The 22,667-nt window shown below is 41.7% G+C and overlaps 1 protein-coding gene across 3 annotated transcripts in view; it reads right to left on the minus strand.

The window, feature by feature from the left end:
* cdh24b (cadherin 24, type 2b) overlaps positions 1 to 20,650 on the minus strand; it is a 206,492-nt gene extending 185,842 nt beyond the window's left edge. For all 3 annotated transcript variants that reach the window (XR_013793491.1, XM_079568830.1, XM_079568829.1), the window contains exon 1: positions 20,439 to 20,650. The gene's annotated coding sequence lies outside the window, so the exon portion shown is untranslated. The remainder of the gene's footprint in view (positions 1 to 20,438) is intronic.
* Between the last annotated feature and the right edge of the window lie 2,017 nt (positions 20,651 to 22,667).

Genomic DNA, 22,667 nt, shown 5'->3' on the forward strand with positions numbered 1-22,667 from the left:
CCACTTGTCCTTTCTCGGGACTGCTGAAGGCCATGGTGAGAAGCTTTAAGAGTGCAGGGGTTTATAGGGAAAACGTTTGAACACAGAAGGGAGTAGTGTAGAGAGGCCTTGAAAAAAGCCACTGAATGTCTGTACTAAGAAGTTATCAAACAGCGGTTGGTTAGAGGTCTGGTTTCTTCCACAGCAGCACAGAGAAGCTGAAGACGTGACACCCGGCGATAAATGTAACTCGGGCTCCTGTTATAGATAGTGGCGTTTTGTTCGACACGGGCCGCCTTTCTGCCACTGGCAGCGGCTGAATGGAGGCCTGGCATTTGAAAGGAAGCCGAGAGATTTTCTGGCGGATTAATCCTTTCATTAGGGAAAGTGAGAAGTTAATTGCGGCAACAGCTGCATCTCTCATGTTTACACGACTGACGCTTTAAACTGCGTCTCTTAAACGGAAAAAAGCAATTATCAATAAATGCGGGGCAATCTTGTCGCGATGAATTGAGCTCAAATTAGCCTTTATTCTTCTCACTGCTGCTCACTTTGCACAAACAGCCATGTTGGCTGGCAGCACGTGGTCTTTGCCAGGATGAATTGTCACAAAACAAAGATAAAACACTTGACTTTCTGGATTGAAGAGGTCCCACCGAGAGTGATCAAAGGTGAGTCAGCGCAGTGATTCGAACTGAGGAGGGGGCCAGGAAGTCATGCAAGAGGAGTCTGCTGTGTTGATATACCACGCACGCAACAACTTCAACAGCTCTGGGACTTGCCAGGAAAGTAAAACTTGAGATAAAGAGATCCATGATAATGTGAGCGACCCCACATAGTGTTTATGTTTCTCCGAAAGTCTGTAGAAGTGCCAGCTATTAGGGTTTTCAAAATTATGATACTCCTTAGAACTAACAAAACATACACATTCTCTTCAAGTTCATGACTCACTTCAGCTCTAAATTATACTTCATTAATTAAAATCAAACCATTCTTAGTTGATAATTGAACACAATGAAATAATCCAAGTCATTTTTGTTTTCTTAACAAACAAAATTGACTTGGGCTGACTTCTGTCAAACTTGGGTCCGAATGAGCAATAACCGTGTGAGTGAAAACAAGAACAGCGAGTCCATCATTGGTTTGGACAGAGGACAGCCGTGTTTCAATCACAGGGCTGTGGAAGCACTGGGGATGGTGGGTTACGTTCACTGTTTGAGACTATCAGCTTCCCATCCTCTCAATAATAGATGTGACCAGCACTGTGAGTTGTTATTTGTCAGACTTGACTTGCCCAATATACAATGCCCACTGGGACCATGCATCCACTGTGAATCTACACACTCAACAAAGCAACATTGTATATAGAGGGGATGCACTTTTTTCATCCTAAACTGAACTCTCAAAGTCTAGTAATAATAACAATCCACACTTGCCCTTGGTCGTGGCTTGTGATGATGGGTTGAAGGAGTGGGTCCCGAAGCTACAGCAGTTGCAGTGGAAGACAACGTTTTCAATAAATTCTATAAAAGGTATTTTAGTGTCTATTCAACTGGGACGGCAGAAGTTACCTTGTGTCGCTTTTGAACATATAAATACTTGGACCGTAACCTTGAAGCACACAGCACAAAAAGAAACCAAATTTAACCGAATGGAAATGTGCGACGCTCGGTACGTCCTTTATCATCTCCTCCACGGTCGCCATGTGCTGATGATGCTCCGGTGTCACTGACGCGCCCATTCATCTTCTGTCTAACGCACACGCACGCCATAAAGCAGGCACCACCCGGCTCTTTTCTCACGCCCTTGGGCCACGTGCTCTTCATCCAAGCGCACCCTTCTCATCTTTCACGAAACCCCCGTGTCGTGTCACACATATGCACACTTCCGAGGCCACGACACAGGACCCGTGGTGCTTTTAACCAGCAGAGTGTGTTGTCAACATGGCAGGTCAGAGGAGAGTGGGCCAGGGGAGCGTGTGTCTAGTATGTGAAGGGTGATGGAAAAGAAATGCGCTGTGACCTTAAACTTGTAAACTGAGTGCATCCATATGTTCTTTTGAATGTGAAGTTGAAGATGTATTTTGGTGATGTTGATCATACCTAAGGTTCTCAAAAACAGATGATAAGTGGTCAATTAACTGCCACATTACCCCATCACCATGATGTGAAGGTTTAGTAACTGGTGATTTAACTGCTTGTCAGTAGCAACAAAACCAAAGGCGTCTATTCAAACAGTAAAAAGGGATTCAGGTACTTTGTGAGCAGTCGCTGTCAAATTGACCATTTTCCAAATGACAAAAGATATTTATTCCCATCATTGTAGAGGTTTTTCACAAGGAGAATTTGGGAATTTAATACAGCTAGAAATACACCACTAATAATAGGGAAAAGCATTCTAGAAGTAGTACGTGACAGATGTACTAATATGGTATTATGTCCTAGTTCAGTAATTCCAGATGTTAGTGTCTCTGTTGTAAGCAAAATGTACAAAAGGAAAAAGCAATGTGCAAATGAGAACGCAATTGGGTATATTAAAGCAGTACTAAGTAACTTGTTTACCTTAATAAAGCTTTTTCGTAGTCCCTCTAGACAAATTTCCCTACGGGGACAATAAAGTCTAAAGTCTCTGTGGGTAATACAAGTGTTAATGGGATGATTTGGGGGGTCTGTCATCTCCCACTAGTGTCTCTGGCCAGAAAACCACAATTGCAGCTTTCCTGCATCGGGTGGGAGGCCCCAATACACACTAATGGAATTACGAAGAAGCTAACTGCGGGCTAGCGCCACTTAAACAGTATTTACAGCCAAGTTTGACTGAAAAAAATTATCTCCATTGTGTAATTGGATGTACAATATCCCTCTCTCCCTTTGCCTTTTCTGGCAGTGTAGTATTTACTCTCACGGACAATTAATGAGTAAAAAAACCTAACATGCTACGACACCTGAAGTGGCGCTTATGGCCTCGAGGGGCATGAGTTACTTAGTACTGCCTTAAGGGGTGCCAGTTAAGCATTAATAAGGTATAAAGAAGCATTAGTCATCTGTTCCGGGTCACAGGTTAGGGTTAAGGTTAAGGTTAAGGTTAGGATTAGAGGTAGGGTCGGCCATGAATAAGCATATCATTCAAAACTGATTAGCATGGTTATAATGAGCAGCTTGTAATATCTTTACAAGCATATTATTTATGGCCTATCAATTACTAATGCTTTTTAATACCTTATCAACACTTAATGAGCACTCCTAAATATAACTGCAGAACTACATGAGTTACCTCAGAGCTACTAAAGCAAGAAGCATCAAGCATGCAGGAGAGGGCAAATATGAAGAACGTGGCTGAGCGTGACAGAGCTGAAGCCTGGCCCCATATCTGTCAGGACCCCATATGTACGTGTCCCAGCAGAATCCCACTCAAACAGGCAACGGACTGCATTTACATTTTCTCCAGATGTTCCACTCGCAGATGCCTACAGTATATAGAAGAACTTCGCTGCCTGTGCCATTGCTTGTGCAAACTGACAAGTGCCATACTGTGCTGTCACCGCCTATGATTGTACAAGCAGGCAGAAAGAGGAGGCAAAACATGAGACGGGATGGTGTTGCGTCTGGTCTCGGTGACAACAAATAAAAATTTCACAGATGATGCATTCTAAATGGCTTTGTAGTTGAGAGATTGCGCTTCACCTCTTGCGCGATAGGCCAGTTGAAATTTGGCAGAGGGGAAAATCATTATTCGGCTACAGAAAAGCATTTCAGCCAACAAAAAAATCCAATTTGGACAGCGTTGAGACAAAAATAGCCATAGAAGTTATAAGCCAATTTGTGGGAGTCAGCCGCACGTCAGCACTGTGCAAACACATCAGTCATCAGGCATGTGATAACATCTAATTACTATGTTTGGATACACCTAAGATTTATTCACTGGTGGATGGGGCGAGATGTCAAGCAGCCATAGGAACAATCTGTTCATGCACAGAGCTATATTGAGATGCATTCTTCCTGCAGGCTGTTAAATAATGTGTCACGGATTTAACAGAGGGTAGCCACAAGAAAACTGAGGTCGGAGCGAAAAAATATTCATCAAACTGAATTTGTATTAGAGCCTACATCCATAAAAGATGCCCTTTACGACCAAATGAAACATAACAATGCTAATAGAATAATGATTGTTTTGGCATTCACACTATGGCCTGTCAGAGAAAGAGGGAGAAAGAGAGAGAAGAGAGAGTAAGACGGTGGGTCGGGTTTGATTTTTTGGGGGTTGGGGAGGGTCAGAAAAACGCATCATTTGTTTGCAGCCTTGTATAACAATATGATGTGCGCCCTACAGTCTCTGCAGAGCTGCATTAGGCCCGTCACCTGTTGAGCCCTTCGAGGGAGATCACTGAGAGCAGTGCAGAGTTTGCTTATGCAGCATATCTTCACTTACTCCTTAAAGGCCTTATAGCTCAAATCTGCCCCTGAGGCACAAGTCAGAGCACATGGGGGGGCTGGAAAAAGCACATATAAATAATACATTGCACGCATCGGAATATTTGTTCAGGGAGATGGCCCAATGCTTTTAAAAACACAGGTTTTTCTATGTCCCATGGGCTGGCATTTCTCAAAGCACCATAAATAAGTGTCCGGATCAGTAGGTTAAACACATCTTTTATATTTTATACGTATCTTTTTATGTATCTATTTTGTAACCCACTGTTCCAACCAACATGTTCTATAGCAGTGGGTCTCAACTGGTGTGTTGCAGTGAGGAAATAAAGCATTTTTCAAAAAACTATATCAGGGTCAAATAAAGATTATTATAACTTAAGCTGCAATAAAGATATTATAGGATAATTATAGGCTTGTCATTATAGGTTGAAGGTGAATAGGATATGTGGGAATTATCCAATAGGCATACAGGTGAATATTGTTCAAAAGTTCATTTGTTTCTGTTATCTAACTTAAAATGTGAAACTAATATATGAAAAGGCTCATGACATGCAAAGTGACATATGTCAAGCCTTTATTTGTTATAATGTTGATTATGGCTTACAGCCCATTTCCAAAATATTCAAATTTTATGACATTTTTGATTTGGGGCTTTGACAAGCTGAGGCATAATAAAGGTTAAGCTAAGGTAAAGGTAAAGGTAAAGGTAAAGCTTTTAAAAGGTGAATAGCTGTGTTGGTCAGGGTCTAGTGGTCTGCTGGAAGCAGTACTCTGCTCATTAAAAGAACTGTGGTGATCTTAGGATCCATGTCAGCCATTTCTCAAATATTTCCACTATAATCTGTTTTTTTTATCAGGCAAATGTCAGAGGTATTTAAAAAAAAAGTGTCTTTGTTTCCCTGTCCTGTAAAACCATTCTAACTCAACTTAACTCAGGCTCTTATTAATAGCCTTGCAGTATGATTAAAAATAGGTTCTCCCCAGCATATTTTCATAGTAGATTCAATAAGCTTGGGGAAAAGTATTATGATAAGTGCAGAGGCATTTCTAGGCCAGGAATAAAACTGGGAATCTGCTCCTCAAGAATTGAGCGAGGATCCCTGGTGAGCTGCTGCTCACTAGGGATCCTCGCATACGTAAAACCATTCGGCCAATTTAGCCAGGAAGCAGCCTTTGACACTGTGAAGTCCCTGCCATGTGGGCCAAGCCATAACAAATTTAATGTCAACGCAATAATAAACGAGCTTTGTGTTTGAGCGCGACCACAATAATTAGTCTCACGACGGTACGTTAGTAGCGAGAAAGCTCATAAAATATAGAGGCCATTTGGCTCACACTCAAGAACAAATGTGTATTCTTAGCGCGTGGGCTGTTCCACTAATGTTCTACACAGTTTAAGTCTGGCAGCGGCACAGTCAGGGAACTTTGTTTGGTGCAAAGATGCTGACAGTTTCAGGAAGGGGCTACACAGATTACTGAGTCAGCGCACGTTTGCTGATGTGAACCCTCGCACACACGCCCTGCAAACCCATCTCACAAAAATTTCCTTTTGTTGACTCGATTGGCCGTGTACAAGCAAGCATCGGCATTCAAGACTCCTAGACAAAATTGGGGTCGCCACTGAACAGAGCGGACACTCAAGGTCGGGGAAATGATAATGATGTTTATGAAGTCTAAATCCACAAAATACAACTCTTTGTGTCTCTTTTTAAGTGCCTACCTGCACTGCATGCTGGGATTGTGGCTACAGGGCAAGGTCTGCTTTGCCATTTCAGCAGGAATCACGTTGGATAGTCTTTTAGGAAAATGCAAACGCTCCCAGTGTTTTCCAATTCACAGCAGGGGTTTTACAGTAACACGTTTGATCTTTTGGAATTACAAGATTATTGTCCTGAACCTTCAAAGATCAGCAGGAGAGTGAGTGACATTTTGACAACACTAATCACCTCATTGTGAACCAGGTCCGCGTGCTCAGTGGAGCGCAATCTCCAGCAGCTGCGGGCTACAGAAACAGAGCAGCACAAAAGAGCAGGAAGGCAAAGATGTGGTTCCTGATAGGTGGTCGTTCGCTCTCCTCCTGCGCTCAGATGTGAGCAATCAAAGCTACACTGTGTGCATTTTTCACAGCTTCCCAACCTCCTTTTCATGAAAATCGTCCTGGTTTGGAATCAGCAATGAGTCGCTTTGTATTACTTTGAACATTTATGGCTGGTTTACCCCCACTCCTGCCTTGTGTTTCTGCTGTAATTATTACGCATATAAAATGAGACGTTTTGATTAAAGCATCAACACATCAAAACACAGCGGAACACTTCAAGCATGGATTTCTGGAAGGGAAACTTAGACGGCCTCATTGAAGTACGGTTTAATAGAATTCAAACTCACACAAAAATCAATGACAATATAAGTCAATGGGAGCTGTAGGCACACACACACACACACACACACACACACACACACACCCACACACACACACACACCCGGGCCAACTCTGAAACAGAATCAGATGGAACCAGCTGTAAAGGGGAGGTTACACTTTAAATGTACATGTTGGGTATTGTTTTTTTCTTTTTTTTTAAACTGAGAAAGGGTTTATGGTCAGGTGCAATGAGTCTGATGAGAGCAAATAATTCATTCTAAAATCTTCAGCTTATCCCTTAAAGTAACAACATCAAGTACATTTTTAATTTATTTTAATGGGCCGGCAAAAACAGAACTTAGAACCTGGGGCAGATGCAACAAATTATGAAGAAGAAGAAGAAAGAAAAAAGATTCTGCAGATATTTCAATGGCTAGAGAGCCATATGAGGCGGGGTATGCAGCATTTTTTGTAGATATTCCATAAGCATGACCTATCTATGTCCCGGATATGAGGAAACATGTTCACAATAAAATATGGATAGGTTTTATATATGTCATATATATGTCATTTCAGTTAAACCAGTTGATTACAATAATATTGGTGATATTGGTGAATGATGTTTCTCTCAGTACAGATGTGTTTTTTGCCTTTTTCTCTGAACTGCATTTGTGGTTTCTGTGTCCCACATTGTTTTACTGGATGCTTTTGTACGCCTTTTTTTTTTTTTTTTTACTGCAGAGAGTCCATAATGGTCCTGAAGAAAGCAGCTTTATAAAAGTAAACAAACACCTAGTGTATGAGCTAAAGACATTTGAGACCTACACATTTCTCTTTCTGAAACACTGAAGAGGCACTAAGAGCTCCCCACAGCTGCAGCACACTGTGGAGGCGTCACAAGAGGCACAACAGGAAACGAAAATGTTCCTAACTTTTTGTTGCTGCGGCTCAGTTGCAGCGGCTCAGGACTAACACCTGAACACAATTTCGTTATACAGTTGTACAATGACAAATAAAGCACTTACTTACTTACTTAATGGACCACCTTGATATAATCAAGTTCGCCTGGAACCATAAACCAGTGCAAACCTTCTTCAGTCTTCAGATCAGATCAAAGAAGTTACTAGATACTAATGTTATTCTGTTATCAAGAGTAAACCCTCAATAGACCATTTGTGTCTCTCTTTGTTTCTTTGGCCATTCAGTGTATTTAAAGTTTAAACACTTTATATAAGCCACAACCAAGAGAAGAATCTTCTCTGTCTGAGCAGTTATGAGGTCCCGAGCGCTGCATATAACTCCATTAAACCTCTTTGTGTCTTTGTCCTCAATTCAAACAGCAGATAGTACTGATAGTATTGGTTTTAGTAATAACAAAGTTCAAGGTGATTTACATAGTGTAAAGGTTGTTTGAGTAAACCTTCATTTGTTTGTTTTGATTCTTGAGACGATTATAATGTTAGGAAGTTGAATGAGCATCTTTGGGATGCCATATTCTTTTCCACAATCCAAGCACCTCCAATAAAATCCTAATTGGTGCTAGTGCGTGACTCTAGAGGTTTAAGATGTTCAAAGGATTCAAATAAACTACGGTTCAGATGTTCATTGCGCTTAATAAAGTTTGAATTTAATTGAATTGTGCTAAAACGCAACATCAGGCATAGTTGAAGTTCCTTTGGTAAACTCAAAAAGCACTCTAGAAACATTATCTTTAAGTTTATAAAATAACACACAATCATCTTCAAGATACTACTTAAGTACAAGTACAATCTCATTACTTTCCACCTCTGGCTGAGGCGGTGTTGCGTTCTCACATCTTTAAAATAGCCAAGCACCAAATTACACACAAGAGCGAGCCCTGGACCCTGAAGGCTCCGCTCCGCTCCCAATTACAATAGAATCCTGCACTCGGTCGTCCTGGGGGCCAGAGTATCGATGATTCATTTTGCGTTTTATCAGTGAAACAGGAGTGCTATTAAAAAGAGATCAGTCAGCCACCAGGCACGAGGACTCTGCTTCTAATTGGCCATTCATCAAAAAGCCTTCTCGAGTAGATTGCGGCGGAGAAATATCACGCATGACAACTGAAGCGCGCTACATTAATTACTGTACTGATGAACCTCACGCTCCACAGCGCGCCCTTCTCATTGTGGGGAGCCCGGGACCACACGCACACACCTGGACATATGAAGAGACGAAAACAGCAACAGCTTGGTCCAAAGCGAAACATCTGTGTTAAAATCAACTGTATACCAAAGGGATAATTACAACATTCATTCTACTAATTTGCATTGACCTGATACGCACTCTTAAATAGACCAGTGATTTACAAGCTGCTGTTTAAGTGGACATTGCATGCATAATTGAGGCTTAAAAACAACATTGTAGGTACCTGAGAATTGATATTTTAACCTTCATAGTTTGAAACTCTGTCTAATACGGTGATGACTGAGACGGGGGCCGGGGCTGGAGCACCCTCTGCAGGCATTAGGGGGAATAACACAGTCAATAACATCGATGATGCCATGACGAGTTGAGTGATGGTTTATGGCTTTTAACCTCTTAACCCCCACCTTCACCAAGCACATTTTTTCCAGTCTTACCCAAAAATAAACATCTAAAAAGCTTCTCAACTGGAGAGCTTACAGACTATGGGCCAGTGTAACGCCTCGTTTGAAAGCTAAGACCTACAAAACTTATGTACGTTTCATGTATTGCTTTTTTGTAGCGTTTTGGCCACATTTTGTTTTTTAGTGTAATGTAGCTGATTAAACCACAAAAACAAAGCACAAAAACTTGATAACCATAAAGAGGACGAAGCTTAGATCCGCTTTGTGGGCCTTAGCTTTCAAATGAGGCGTTACACTGGCCTATAGGCAGTAAACTCTGCTATATTTTCATCTTCAAAAACCTCATTCTCGGATGTGCTGCCATTTCATCGGCTCAATATGATCAGTGAAGCTTTCAAAGGGTGCTCTTAAGTATTTTCCATTAAGAGTGTGTCCAAACCAAAATGTGTTCGCAGAAACACTGCACAGGCGATCCTTTACGTGCCGCCATCTCTTGAGTTATCTTTGTACAAATTAGCAACCATCAGGACACGCACAGACGAGGCATTTTGAGCCCCCCTCTTTTCTCTCAACATGTGGGGAGGACTCGCTTTCATCCGGCTCCTGATGCGCCTTAACTAGACAGTTTTCGGTCGTGTCCCAGAATTACGCGCGTTAGAGCTCTCTAGCCTTCCTCGCTCACACATAGACACGAACGGGCGCCGACACAACAACTGCACATCCGCTGACAATTCATCCATCTCCGAATCTCTCATTTTCTGGTTTGAGCATTCTGGTGCCTTTTTTTTTTTTCCCCCTCCTCCTCTGAGCCACTGGATCAGCTGGGGCCCAAGTCCGTCTCTGCGCAGCTGCCCCCCAGGCCAAAAAGAGAGATTCCAGCGTTAGCACTGAGGTTTAAAATGGGCATAAAAAGAGCTTGTTTGCATTTGCACGAGTATCCGGCCGCCGCACATTTTATTTGTATCTGCGGAGTTTCCTTTAGGCGCAGAGCTGATGAGGAAGGGAATCTTCAAAGTAAGAAGTGAAACGCAGATGGTGTTTGATGTGTGGATAATGATTTAGGTAAGGCTATGCAACACTTTCTATTCATGCCCGCTCAATAGAATCTGAATGTTTTGTGTATGAAAAACAGAGACTGAGAACAACAAAAGCAAAGGGAAATGTAAACTCTGAAGTCCTGGATGTAGAAATTGTTGCTAAACCTAAGTCTCTCGTTGTAACAACTTTTTTTTTTACATTGAGAATTATCCTGGGAGCTTCTGTAAAGAAAGGGACCCAGCTGTAGTTAGGCTCAAGCTCGTTTAATAGGGCTGACAATAATGCAAAACAAAAACTGTGCTGTAGAATTCTCACCGTAACAATGGCTATATTTAGATGAACTTCAAAATGTTTGGATTTCTTAATCATCTACATTGCAGGAGTTTAAAGGACCTATATCATCCAGAATAGCCATCTTTGAGGTTTTATCCCCCACTCCTATGCATGAACTCCAAAACACTCCTCCTTGTTCTGATCCTGGCTATGGCCAAACTCTCTTTCCCATGCTGATTATAATGCTTGTTGATGCTTTAGCTGGCGTATCTTTCATTTCACCGGTCATAACTTTCTAAATGGATGTGTTCTGAATATAGATTTCTGTATTATTGTTTAAACAGACACAAAATTGTTAAATATGTGTTACATACACCTCAGTGTTATTCCCTCAGGTTGAAGCAGCTGTCCTCGCCTCACACGCTGCCGAGTCAAGCCTCACTTTTTCTCTTTCAGCCCCTTTCCGAGTCTCATTACTCCGCTAACTGGACCATAAACTGGAGATAAAAGTCATACCTGACATCTGACACTGAAATCTTTCTCCTGTGACTCCGTGCGTGTTCATCTGACTATGCTTTCTTTATGACGCGCACTTTTAGGCGTCACATTGAACCGATGGCAGAAGCCAAGTGCATGAAACATGAATGTGTCATCTTTTCGAGGTGTTTCGTCATAGTTCAGTTCTATACTTGGAGTCTTTCTCGTTGTAGACAGGTGCCTCTGTCTGCTCTGCCCACTGTTCACAGCAGAGAGGACAGGAGACGAGCCGTCACGTATAGGCTCTTATAGTTCAGTCAGCCTGGCTCTGTTTCAAAAAGAGGCAACAGGATAAATGTCATAAAACCAACATGTCCTTGACTATTGTAGCAATTGGCACAAGTCTATTCACTGCCATAGTCTGGGAAATCATACCTTATGTCATCAGTTATCTGTATTGGAGCAACACGTACTGCCACAACACTAATGCTGATGTCAATCTTTCTAAATATTGTAAGTATAATATGTTTTAATGGAGAAACATTGCAACTACAATGGCATATAATACACAAAAAGCCTTCGGCCGGGCCTCGCTAGTCTCCACATGTGATATTCTGAGATTATGAGTTAGTCCCTATAACCCGTCACTCAGTGTAGCTGTAGACCCGCACTAAGTAGACCAGTGGCTCCCAACCCATTCCAAAAACTATGGCCACTACAAATGTTTAAAATAATGAATGCTAAAAATAATTTAAATAAACAAACTGCAATTGGAGTGTTTGATGCACCCGTACTCCTTTGTTATATACTACAACGACAATATGTTCGCTAAACTCAGGGAACAGAATTCAGGAGACAGTGGAATATTTATGGATAAATATGAGGGGTTCAGCTCTAACGGTGCGGTTCTCGGTGCAGGACCCGTGGTTTGGTGAATCACAGTGCAAGTGCAATCTAAAAAATAATAAGTTGTTTTAGAAATGAAATAGCCTAATGATCGTTATTAGACAGTATTTATAATCTTAGAATACAATTGGCAATACTTTCAAAGCTGCTTTACAATAAAATGTACCTCTGGGCTCACAATACGTGAAAGCAAAATAGAAAACAAATGGTACAGCAGCAAAGTAAAAAAAACAAATAAAAAAACAAAACAACGCAGTGCAGGCCATGTGCTCGTTAAGTTGTAGTTTCATTTTCGCTTTCCGCACAGGCTAAAGCACTGGGAGCAGCGCGTTTGATTTGAAGCTCGTGTTTGGCCAGTTGTTGGGCAACATTCCGCGTGTACTTTTTTTCGGAGACAAAGCTTTGGAGATGGACATTACGCAGCGCACTGGATCTATAATGAACCACAGCCACAGTAACTGCAGGAGAAAGTTAAACAAAGACATGCAGATGTCATGTGTGTTGGAGGATGTCACTGTACCTGTGTGGAGCGTCTCCAGCTGCAGTTTAGCGGTGAGTGACGGTGACACACATCGCCCTGTTTGGATGCGCTCACACGCACGGCAGTCAGATCTCGTGCACTCGCGTTGTTATGACGCCGGGTTGTCCTCGGACAGCAGCACTGCGGCCCATATGGACCCGTGGTCAATGCCCGCGAGCGGAGGGACCGTCACGTGGGGGCGCCCTCGGATTTCTGGGAAATAAACATGGCGGCGCCCTTATGGAGCTTAAGCCCCGCCTACTCGCGATTGCGTTTAAATATTATATATATATTTATTTATTTATTTATTTTTGAAGGGGGGGGGGGGGGGGGGGGGTCAAAAGTTCAATCTTGCCTAGGGCGCCACATTGGCTGGGGCTGGCCCTGTTGGACAGACTGTGTGCCCTACATTGTGCACTATACACTACATGTCCCTTGACTCTGCGGATATACGTTTATCATTGCGATACAGTAATTCAGAATGTAATGTGGCTGAAAGTCCCTCGGTGGCAAAGTGTCACGGTGTCTTCACAGAACATGCTATAAGCCCAGCCACTGTCCAAGGAGCAGCTATTTAACACAGGAATAAGCCAATTATCTTCATTGGGTAGGCAAATTTACAAAAGGGTTTACTTAATTCCTACAGGACCTCCAAGTCAAGGGTGGCAGCTTATACTTGTAGGTTTCTCTCTGTCACGGCCACACGCACGCTGCTGCTTTTGCGGTCCTGGAAACTGCTCGCAACATGTACAAAAACTCCTGGAAATCTATGGAAAATGGGTAATTTTTCCGGGTGGGACAAATGTAATTTACAAATGGCGGTTACAGTCACTGGCACCTTTTGTGGCAAAGCTTATTAAAGTCGTTCTAAATTGTGTTAAACCAGAGAAATAATTTAAGTGGCTACAGTTTAGTGCCTTCAATTTCATGTGTGCTTAAGAACTGAGAGAGGAGGAAAATGAAGTCAGAGAATTTATGTAATTAAAAACGTGCGCTGTCATATGCAGAGATATACGCGGTAGTACAAATTACTTGAAGTTATATTGGAAATTATGATGGAAGATACAGTATAATGGGGGTGCCAATGCATAAATACTCGTCCTCTCGTTTGTTTTGATGTGACGATCTAAGGATTCACCCTCGTTATTTCTGTACATGGAAGTAATTCAATCTCAGCTTTGACTGATATGATGCACTTTGATGTGTTCTTTCCTCGACACCTCCCACCAACATGACTCAAGCGTCGAGAAATCTTATTAACAGGCTTGTTTAGCTGTCCCATTAAGCTGTTGTTTCTAATGCAACACATTTTATATTAGAATATGAATTTATCCTCTTGGCTTATTCTGCCTAAAGCGGGCCATCATGCTTTTTGCAGGTATTCAGTAATAGCCCATTTTAAAGCACATCTTGATCCCTTTCTTGTACTTTTCTTTATTAGAAAAAGCTATACTGATCTAAGACAGCTTATTCGTACTCATTTTGCATAAAATCCCCCCTTTAGGAGTGGCGGGGTGGTGGAAGCCAGATGCATCTATCGTTTAGGATTTAAATTGCGATTTGAATGAGTTCAATGAGCAAATAGCAAAGACAGCAGTACAACATTTTTCTCCAGTTCCCATTGGGGTTTTAATTGCAAAACTTGTCAGAATTATGGCAATTTGTGTTTTTACTTACTTACTACTGGATATTAAGATTTAAAAATAATGGAAGTGAAAATGATGTGTAAAAAGTTCATCATGAAATATTTGTAAAACTGAAAGAGCTCAACAGACGACATCTAACGTTTTTTTGGTTGGCAGCTTGATGAAACGTACTACTTTCTTCAGTTAATGCCTCCCAGAAACTTAGCACAGATTTGTTCTTGAAGCATTACCTGGCAACAAACATTTCTCAGCAGCAGATCTCACACATTGGCAATCTTCAATTTCACTAGACAGCTAATACTCCTACGCACTTCATATTTGCACACCTGTCACGAACAAACATGTAATCATAAAAATCTTGTCAAGGGGATATTAATAATCATTATCTGGCCCTGTTGGTTAAAATCCATCTGCTGATCAGAAATAGCTAAAGAAAGGGTTCGGGTTTGCTCCAGTTCTTGCACTATAGTGGCACACGAGCCCTATAAGCCTCAGTCGCTCGGTGCCATTGTCTGGCTCTCGTCCCAGTTCTCGGGCTTTCAACACAGTAGGACATGAATGTAAATATGAAGAACACACACACACCAATAAACACATTCCGCCCCGAGCAGCCCTCCCGTCTTTCTCTATAATAATGTCTCCAGTGATGCGTGCGACTGTGCTTTCACTCTCCTTCATCCCAGCCATCAGAATAGCCGTCCGGAGCAGCGCTCACCAATCTCGCCGCCCCACTCTGAATCTAAGTCCACTCCGTCAGCAACACGGGCTCCCTGCTGGCCGCGGATAGAGAAGCCGCTGCTTTACTCGCAGTGCAGGGCTGAATTTTAGGGAAAGCTCAAATAATGCATGGAGAGGAGTGCAGAACATACTGGGAATACATCTTGTCATAGGCAGATTAATTCAAAACATGCTAATAGTGACATTCTTTTAGTTATCAAAATAATAGCTATTAATACACAAATATATTGATTGATTGATTGAAATATAAGAACTACTTTTGTCACTCCATAGGCTTAGTACTGTACTATCAGTATTATGGCTGCCACTTATCTTCCCCTCCCCTGGAATAACACAACAGCTACCGCTACTTTCTGCAATTCCCGCTACCTTAACAAAACCTGACTTGAAACCATAATAGATCAATGGTCACAATATGGCCAGTTTAACACTTGATTGCATGTAATTGGTTTAAGATATGACGCAGCAAACAACCCGGACCACTGCCAGCTATGCCCATTTAGACAAAAAGCAACCACTATTGTTTTTGCATCTGTGACCGTCGGAAACAATATTCATTTGAAGCGCATACTGTATGAAACACAATGTACAGCAAGCAGGTATTGTGTGTGAGAGTAATCAGACCGTGACCGACTATGCAGCAACATCCCAATGCCCCCATAGAGACGCCACTGCGCCACAAGACACAGCCATTTCCTCCAAATGACTGTGCCCCCCCTCTAGTCTATTAGAGGCAGGGACAGAACAGCTCTATGTCCCCACAAACTATTGCTCTGGCTGGGTCAGTATGTCCCGATTTAACCTCAGATCTGTGGATAGTGGAGATGTGGTCAAGCACGGCGGATGATAGAAATGGGGGCGTAAAGGTTTTCCCAAGCAAATCCAGATTTTCCAGGGATGTGCTTGTTGTGGGCTGAATAAAAAAGAACCTTCGCTTCACCATATTTAATAGTCAGCATCAGTGTCTCTACGGCTCCTTTGATGCCTGATCGCCATCAAAAGATGTAGAGACTTGGATAGAAGTTGCATGGTACATCATCACAAACGTCGATCTCAGGTCTAAAGGAAAGGGATGAAAACCTGCTCATCGCTCGGCAGTTTGTGGTAAATGGAGATGATATATGGTCTTATTAAGTCACTGCCAAGTCACTCTTTCCACTCAGCCCTTCAAGCGACTGAGGGAATGCTTTTCAAACTTTTAATTTGGGCTGAACACAAGAACAAAATCTGAACATAAACCGAGTCTACCGGGTCTTCATCAGCCCAGGACTGTCATGGGTCTGGGGAGAAAGGTGGCTGAATGGCAAGCACTCACGCCTCTCAGCAAGAAGGTCCCAGGTTCGGTTTCCATACCGTTTTGGGTCTTTATGAATGACGTTTGCGTGTTCTTCCCGTGTCTAGGTAGCGTTTGTTTCGGTACTCTGCTTTCCCCTGTTAGCCCAAAGCATACAGTAGACTGAAACTTCCCCCTTAGGTAATCTTGAGCAAGATCTTGGTTCCAGATCTGAAGAGTGTCCCTGAGTGCTGCACTGCAGTCGCCCACAAGAGCACAATAGAGTCTACAAATACAAATACAACACACATCTAAACTGGGTTTGAATTTAAACCAAAAGTAATTACAGAACTAAAATGGAAATTTACCAATACAAACTTTATTTTAAGATGTTAGCATAAACAGGAACAATGATCGAGGAAGAAACATTCAGAGAACTGTTAGAGCCAGAACTCAAACTAAAGGTGTTGAGGCAGGTAAGAGGCCATATACGCTGTGACCTATTCCCTTGATCAACATTAAATTCACCCTAGGAGTAAACTGTGCCCACACCAGGTTTAAAGAGTAAATAAAGACTGAGCTTAGTCAAAAACAGGACTGAAGCGGAGTGTATCCAGGACTAATCCAGGTCTAAACCAAGGCAATATACAGCACAGGCTATACAGGGTGAAATCCATGGAGTTTCCATGTTCCCTGTTTGAAACCTCTGACAAGGGAATGGCACCATTACATCGTCTCACAGTATGCAGGTGCTCAGGGGAACGCTGGTGTCTCGAGCACTAAGCATTTGTTTCCTTGTTCTCCGTGAGGATCCCTGGGAGGACGCGTTTGTCTGATTCATTTTCACTGAATTTGTCAGTTAATGAATGGTACCCATCCGTCGCATGCCACATAGTCAGCTGAAAAATGAAAAAAATACCCCCCTTGGGTGTTCATCGAGGGGCTTCTTCCATTCTCATTAGAAGGGAATCAAAAGGAAATAGGCTTCTCACTGATCATTTAACATGTTGGCTGTGTGCTGCCTTTCGGGGGGTATCACAAGTGGCTTTCCTCGATATAGCATGAGTGATAGACAATAAAGGAAGCTGCTTTAGAGCCGTGTCACTGTTGGAGACTTTTAAAAAGAAGTGTTTTCTTTTTTTTTTCTTGAAGAGTGTTAAAGACTAATCTGTCTTCCTGGCAAAACATTACACAGCGCCTCAGACAGGAGAGGCTACAAGGTTACTTTCATTTTGCAGAGGGATAGCAGCAACACAAAGCAACGACATGCAAGACCAAATGCTGCTCAGCTGGATACTTGCCCTGCTTTGAATGCTTTAGTAAACTGACATGCACCACCTTGCTGCTTGTTCACTGTTGAGTTGAATAAAGTAGCCACTGCTTGTGACAACAAGAAAATGATGTGTTCATTATATATGTTATGTACAATTCTTTGTGTTATTAACAGAATCTCCAATTAAGGGTCAACATACGTATACTTTTTTGTCAAATAATTGTTCTGTGGTGAAGGTGCTCTCCTGGGTTTGGGGGGCAAAACCAGTGCGCCCTTTCTGCATCAGAATTCACGATTTACTTTTTTCTAAAGGGGCTAATTAATTTTAATTCTTTAAAAACAATGCTTCGTGTTTTTTATCCCACGCATAGCCAACAAAACAGTCTTCTTCTCTTCAGGCAAACAGGAAAACAGCCTACTTTAGGGAAGAAGGAGGTTATGTTGGCTGTTACATGTGGGATAAGAAAAGATTTTTAAATTAATTAGCCCCTTTGAAATAAATGTAAAGCGTGTCTTATTATTCTTTTCTTTCAGTGAAGAAGTTTATTATTTATCTGATTTATTTAATATTCTTATGCATGCCCTCCATAGCCTTAAGGTTTATCTTATCTTATCTTATAGTTTAAAATTTTATAGCTTATTTTTATCTAGAGTCTGTGTTATGTTTTATGTTTTATGTTGCACAACAGCGCCGAGAAAAATTCCTAGTTGTGAACCTGTTCTCAAACCATGGCAATAAAAACTATACTGATTCTGATGTTAAGTTTTTCAAAATGTAAAGTTATAAATTGAATTGGAGACCTGGCACCAGGACCACACATAAGCACATGGTCAAATACTGTACTTCATACACACATAAATAAGCAAAGCACAAGTTTATCTGAAGAGCACACTGCGCACCAAGTATACTTCAAAGTGCTTTGGTAAACAGGGATGTAATGAAAGAAGCCTACAAAAATACACTTCGAAGGCAAGTTATCAAATTTGAGCAAATTTGAGCAAAGTAAACAGCCGTGACCCATCAGAAGTGCCCTTTTCAGATGACGTCTCTAAACTTCTCTTAAACTCAGCTACATTGGCATCCTCAGCGGTAATGGAAACAACATTTTGCAACATCATCATCAGGCAAAATCACTGTCTTTAATGATAGAGAAATGTCGACTCAGGCTGTAACCTTTATCGTTGCCACCTTCTCCCCCATCCACATATTTTTGCTGCTGCTCTTCAAAACTCTGCCACATTACCTCAGCCTCCAGTTAATCTCCTTGTACTCTTCCCATCTTCTCTGCCTGCCTTGATGTCTCTTAAACGGCTCTCTCCATCCCATTCCCCTAGCCTGCTTACATCTCTCTCCAAGCACCACTGTAAACGATTACAAACGGGCAAAATAGACTGCTCCACTTGCTCAGTCTGCCTCTTAAGTACAATGAAAGTCCAGTGCGTGGGCCCAAACACAACCCTATGGAACTGGTTCCAAACTATAAATGCAAATCTCATGGTTGCTCTTCAAACTGCAATGAGAGAGGCATAAGGTAACTTAGGACACAAGATGATAAACAAATAGCATTCACACTTGCTGATTGTAGCAGGGTTATGCATAATTCATGAGCTTTCCTCACAGATAAACATGTCTGGCACTGATCAGAGCCATTACTGCTGCTTAAGGCCCATCATGACTGTGTGTCTGGGAGCACGGTAGCCATGTAAAGCATCAGTCTTGATGTATATGAGGCTACAATGAAGCACTGGAGAATTGACCCAGCTGCACACGCTATGAAGAGCTCTCAGCAACAAGAGAGGAAGAGAAATGTGGCACTTTTCTTATGCTCCTACAAAAATATGGTACACAGTGGGGCTGCCATAATCGATATCACCTGTGAAGGAAGGCCATAAATCTGGGCAAATGTATTTCCCACAAGGCCAATGGACGCTTTAGGTCGTGCAAGAGAGCAAACACTATTAGGACTACATTTGTGTTCAGCGACTATCGCACAAACACATAACCATGCGCTATTGCAGTCAAATACTTATTATGATGGGGTCGCATTATGAATGGACACAATTAAGGCAGCTTTGTGAAGCGACAGCAGCGAGATGGTGCTCGTTAGGGACGCTCTGAACCGCGGTCACTTCGCGTGCACGTGCGTACGGCGCGCGCAGGTAAAAAAAAAAAAATGCCCCTTGCACTTGCCGGGCTGCCAGTACTAGCAGTGTGTCAGTTTATGCCCCTTCCTCTAGCCCTCTCCCTCTCTTGTCCTTAGCAGTGCAGACAGGCACGCGCAAGGGCGCACTCCAACACACACGGGTGCTCCGCGTAAAACACACCATCTCCAAAGTGATGGCTCGTGTACTCCCAGTTCTTCAGGGACCACGCACTAGGCTACAAATCTGACAGCGGTACGGGCGATCAATACGTGTACAGTGCGATGTTAACACGGGACATAACACTGGATCAACCACATGAAACACATTTTGTGCGCAAACGAAGCGTCTCTCATCTCTCTCACCAAATGACCATTTCAAATAGGCTAGACTGCGTCCAATAGCCTTCCTCCCAAAATAAAGTACTAGAATTACACTTGACTTAAGATGATCTTTTACCTATGTAGTTATGTTATGTGTGTACTTTCAGAATTACAGTCAAAATTATAGCTTTCTGCCGTTCTGACTGGTGCAAAAACGCGTAGAAGCGCGTCAAGACATGGATTGGCATAATCACTCACATAGTGAAATCTGATAGTCTACAACTAGCTATGTCAATTCTTTACATGTGAACAGAGCCGTATTTCAAGCGACACGTGGGATTTTAGTAAAATGTGATGGAGCGCAGTTACTGATGCCACCTCGGACGAAAAGCGAAACTAGATCTGCTTTTACTCTGACCGCTCACAAATAAACGAGATACGGGTGAATTGCTGAAATGAGTGCGAGTCCATCTAATGACCGCAGTATTTACCTTGTGGATGTCGTTCTCCAGTCGATAGTTTGGAAGAGTCTTCGTCCCGTTCTGGCCGCGAGCCGGACACAAAACTGACTCCAAAACGGACGATTGCTGTTATCACTGCGCGTCTCTCGCGCGCGGACTCTCTCCCGCCTCTCGCTCTCTTCCTCACTCTCACGTTTCCTCCACAGTAATACTCCTATCAATAAAAAAGAGGGGTAGGATTAGTTCGTGTTTGCTCACATCTTAAGCTATTTTACATGATAGTCTATGTCTACAGCATTATCGTCTGTGTGACGTCACGTCACATCTCTATCATTAAGGGAGAGACTGCAGGCTATTTCCATAATTTCAGATTTTGGGCCAGTTGGGTTCCTTTATGTAGGCAATACATTTTAACTTGGAAACAAATAATAGTCTATCTTAATCTCACGATAAGGTGTTTGCTATTGCACGTCTTTCCAAAGGTTTACATGGGGAATTTCTCAAAATGCATTGAGCCTACAGAAGGATTTTTAACCTTCTGGCTACAGATGTTTTTGCTTCAATATTAGTTTATCTAAAAAAATAAAATAATCTAAGATATCGCAAAGCTCGCCTGAAGAAATATCTGTGTCTAATGTGTCAAAAATATAAAAGTTGCTCTGTCCATTATTCAGATTTAATTCATTTTACGCATAAAAAGACTTACTTATGAAAACATTAAATGAAAGGAAACTTGCAATGTATTTTTTTCCTCATACAGTATGTCAGAATTTGACAATTTTTTTACATAAATGTCATTATATTCCTTATTCATCTGCAGTTTCTCGCCTTATAATGATAAACCTGCACGTTCATGTCATTTTCATATACCACAGACTCCAGGGCTTTAGAAAGACTCATTCAGTTGAACACACATTGTCCAAAAAAGCTGGTGTATTCTCCTCTGAGCGGTTTCATCGAGGGACTGGGTGGTTCGAGAGTCGTGATTTAAAAGCAGTAATGAAATATTGGGGCTTCTACTTATTATTCCATATTCCACCAGCTTGTGATGCGCAGCCTGCACTTCAAAACCTTCATGAAAACATGCTGAATTCACAGTTCCTTTTTCTTTCGTGCAGCGTCAAGTTGACTTGAAAGACATGTAGACTTGGACACAAAGCCGAACATGCAAACTGAAGAATATCACATGACTAACATTCTTTGACAAAGTGAGCTCTATTCAAATGCGGACAAGCAACAACAACAAAAATACATGGTTACATGGTTTGTTTTCATTTTTAATTTCAACAAAAAGATATTCAAAACTTCTTATAGGATATGGTGCCAGAAATTTTCCCTCACCATCAATTATGCATATTGGGTCAAGATAATTCAAAAGTAGGATTATCTTCATTGTGCATATTTTAAAAAGACAGGGGAAACAAATACAAGAACACCCACCACACACAGGTAAGTCACGCAAACTTATCAAGACTTCAATCAACAGGATTTTAATCAGAAACTTTCCTGCCGCTAATGATAATCACTCAGCCAATAGTTGAATATCCACACTTAAAACTTATAGGCTAAGATTTCAATCATGAAGTCTGTGACTGTTATAAAAAATAAAATGAGCTGTTGACTTATATTTTGTCTTGTTATGTTGTGTGTAATTAGTCAATTAGATTCACTAATTCAGCAACAATCTCGTTTCAAGACAAGAGAAATAAAGAACACAAGCATGCAGACTCTTTTCTGAGTTAGATATTTAGCTAAAATGTGCACTGCTGTTTGCTTTCTCTTGGCACTAATGTACACCAATGAACAATATTTAACAAAATACACACTTGGCATTTGTTTTATGTGCATTCAACAATACCGGGTTCACAGTAGATCTATTTCCTGATTAAACATCTCTTTATCAGCTCGGAGCCACCAGCTGATCGCGGACTGAAGATTTCATTATTAGATTCTTGTTAATCAACTCCGTCTCGGGCAGAATTTCAAAAAGCTATCCCTCTCCATTTTAATCACTTAAAAACAAATTACACTTGTCATCTTAACCTTATATTCCCCAAATCATTGCCGTAACTGGAAGTGTCTAAACAGTGAACCTGCAGACTGGGCAGAAATCCTTCAAGAAATGAAAAGCAAGGAGGGAGAAAGACGTGTGTGTGGCCGTTTGAATAGCCGGTGCTTCTTTTCTACGAGTGGCAAACAAGGCGAGCAGAAAGCAATGGTTATGTTGTTCCTTGCCACATTTTTTGATCAACATATATG

Source organism: Gobius niger (assembly GCF_951799975.1).
Source record: "Gobius niger genome assembly, chromosome: 13".
NCBI lineage: Eukaryota > Metazoa > Chordata > Actinopteri > Gobiiformes > Gobiidae > Gobius > Gobius niger.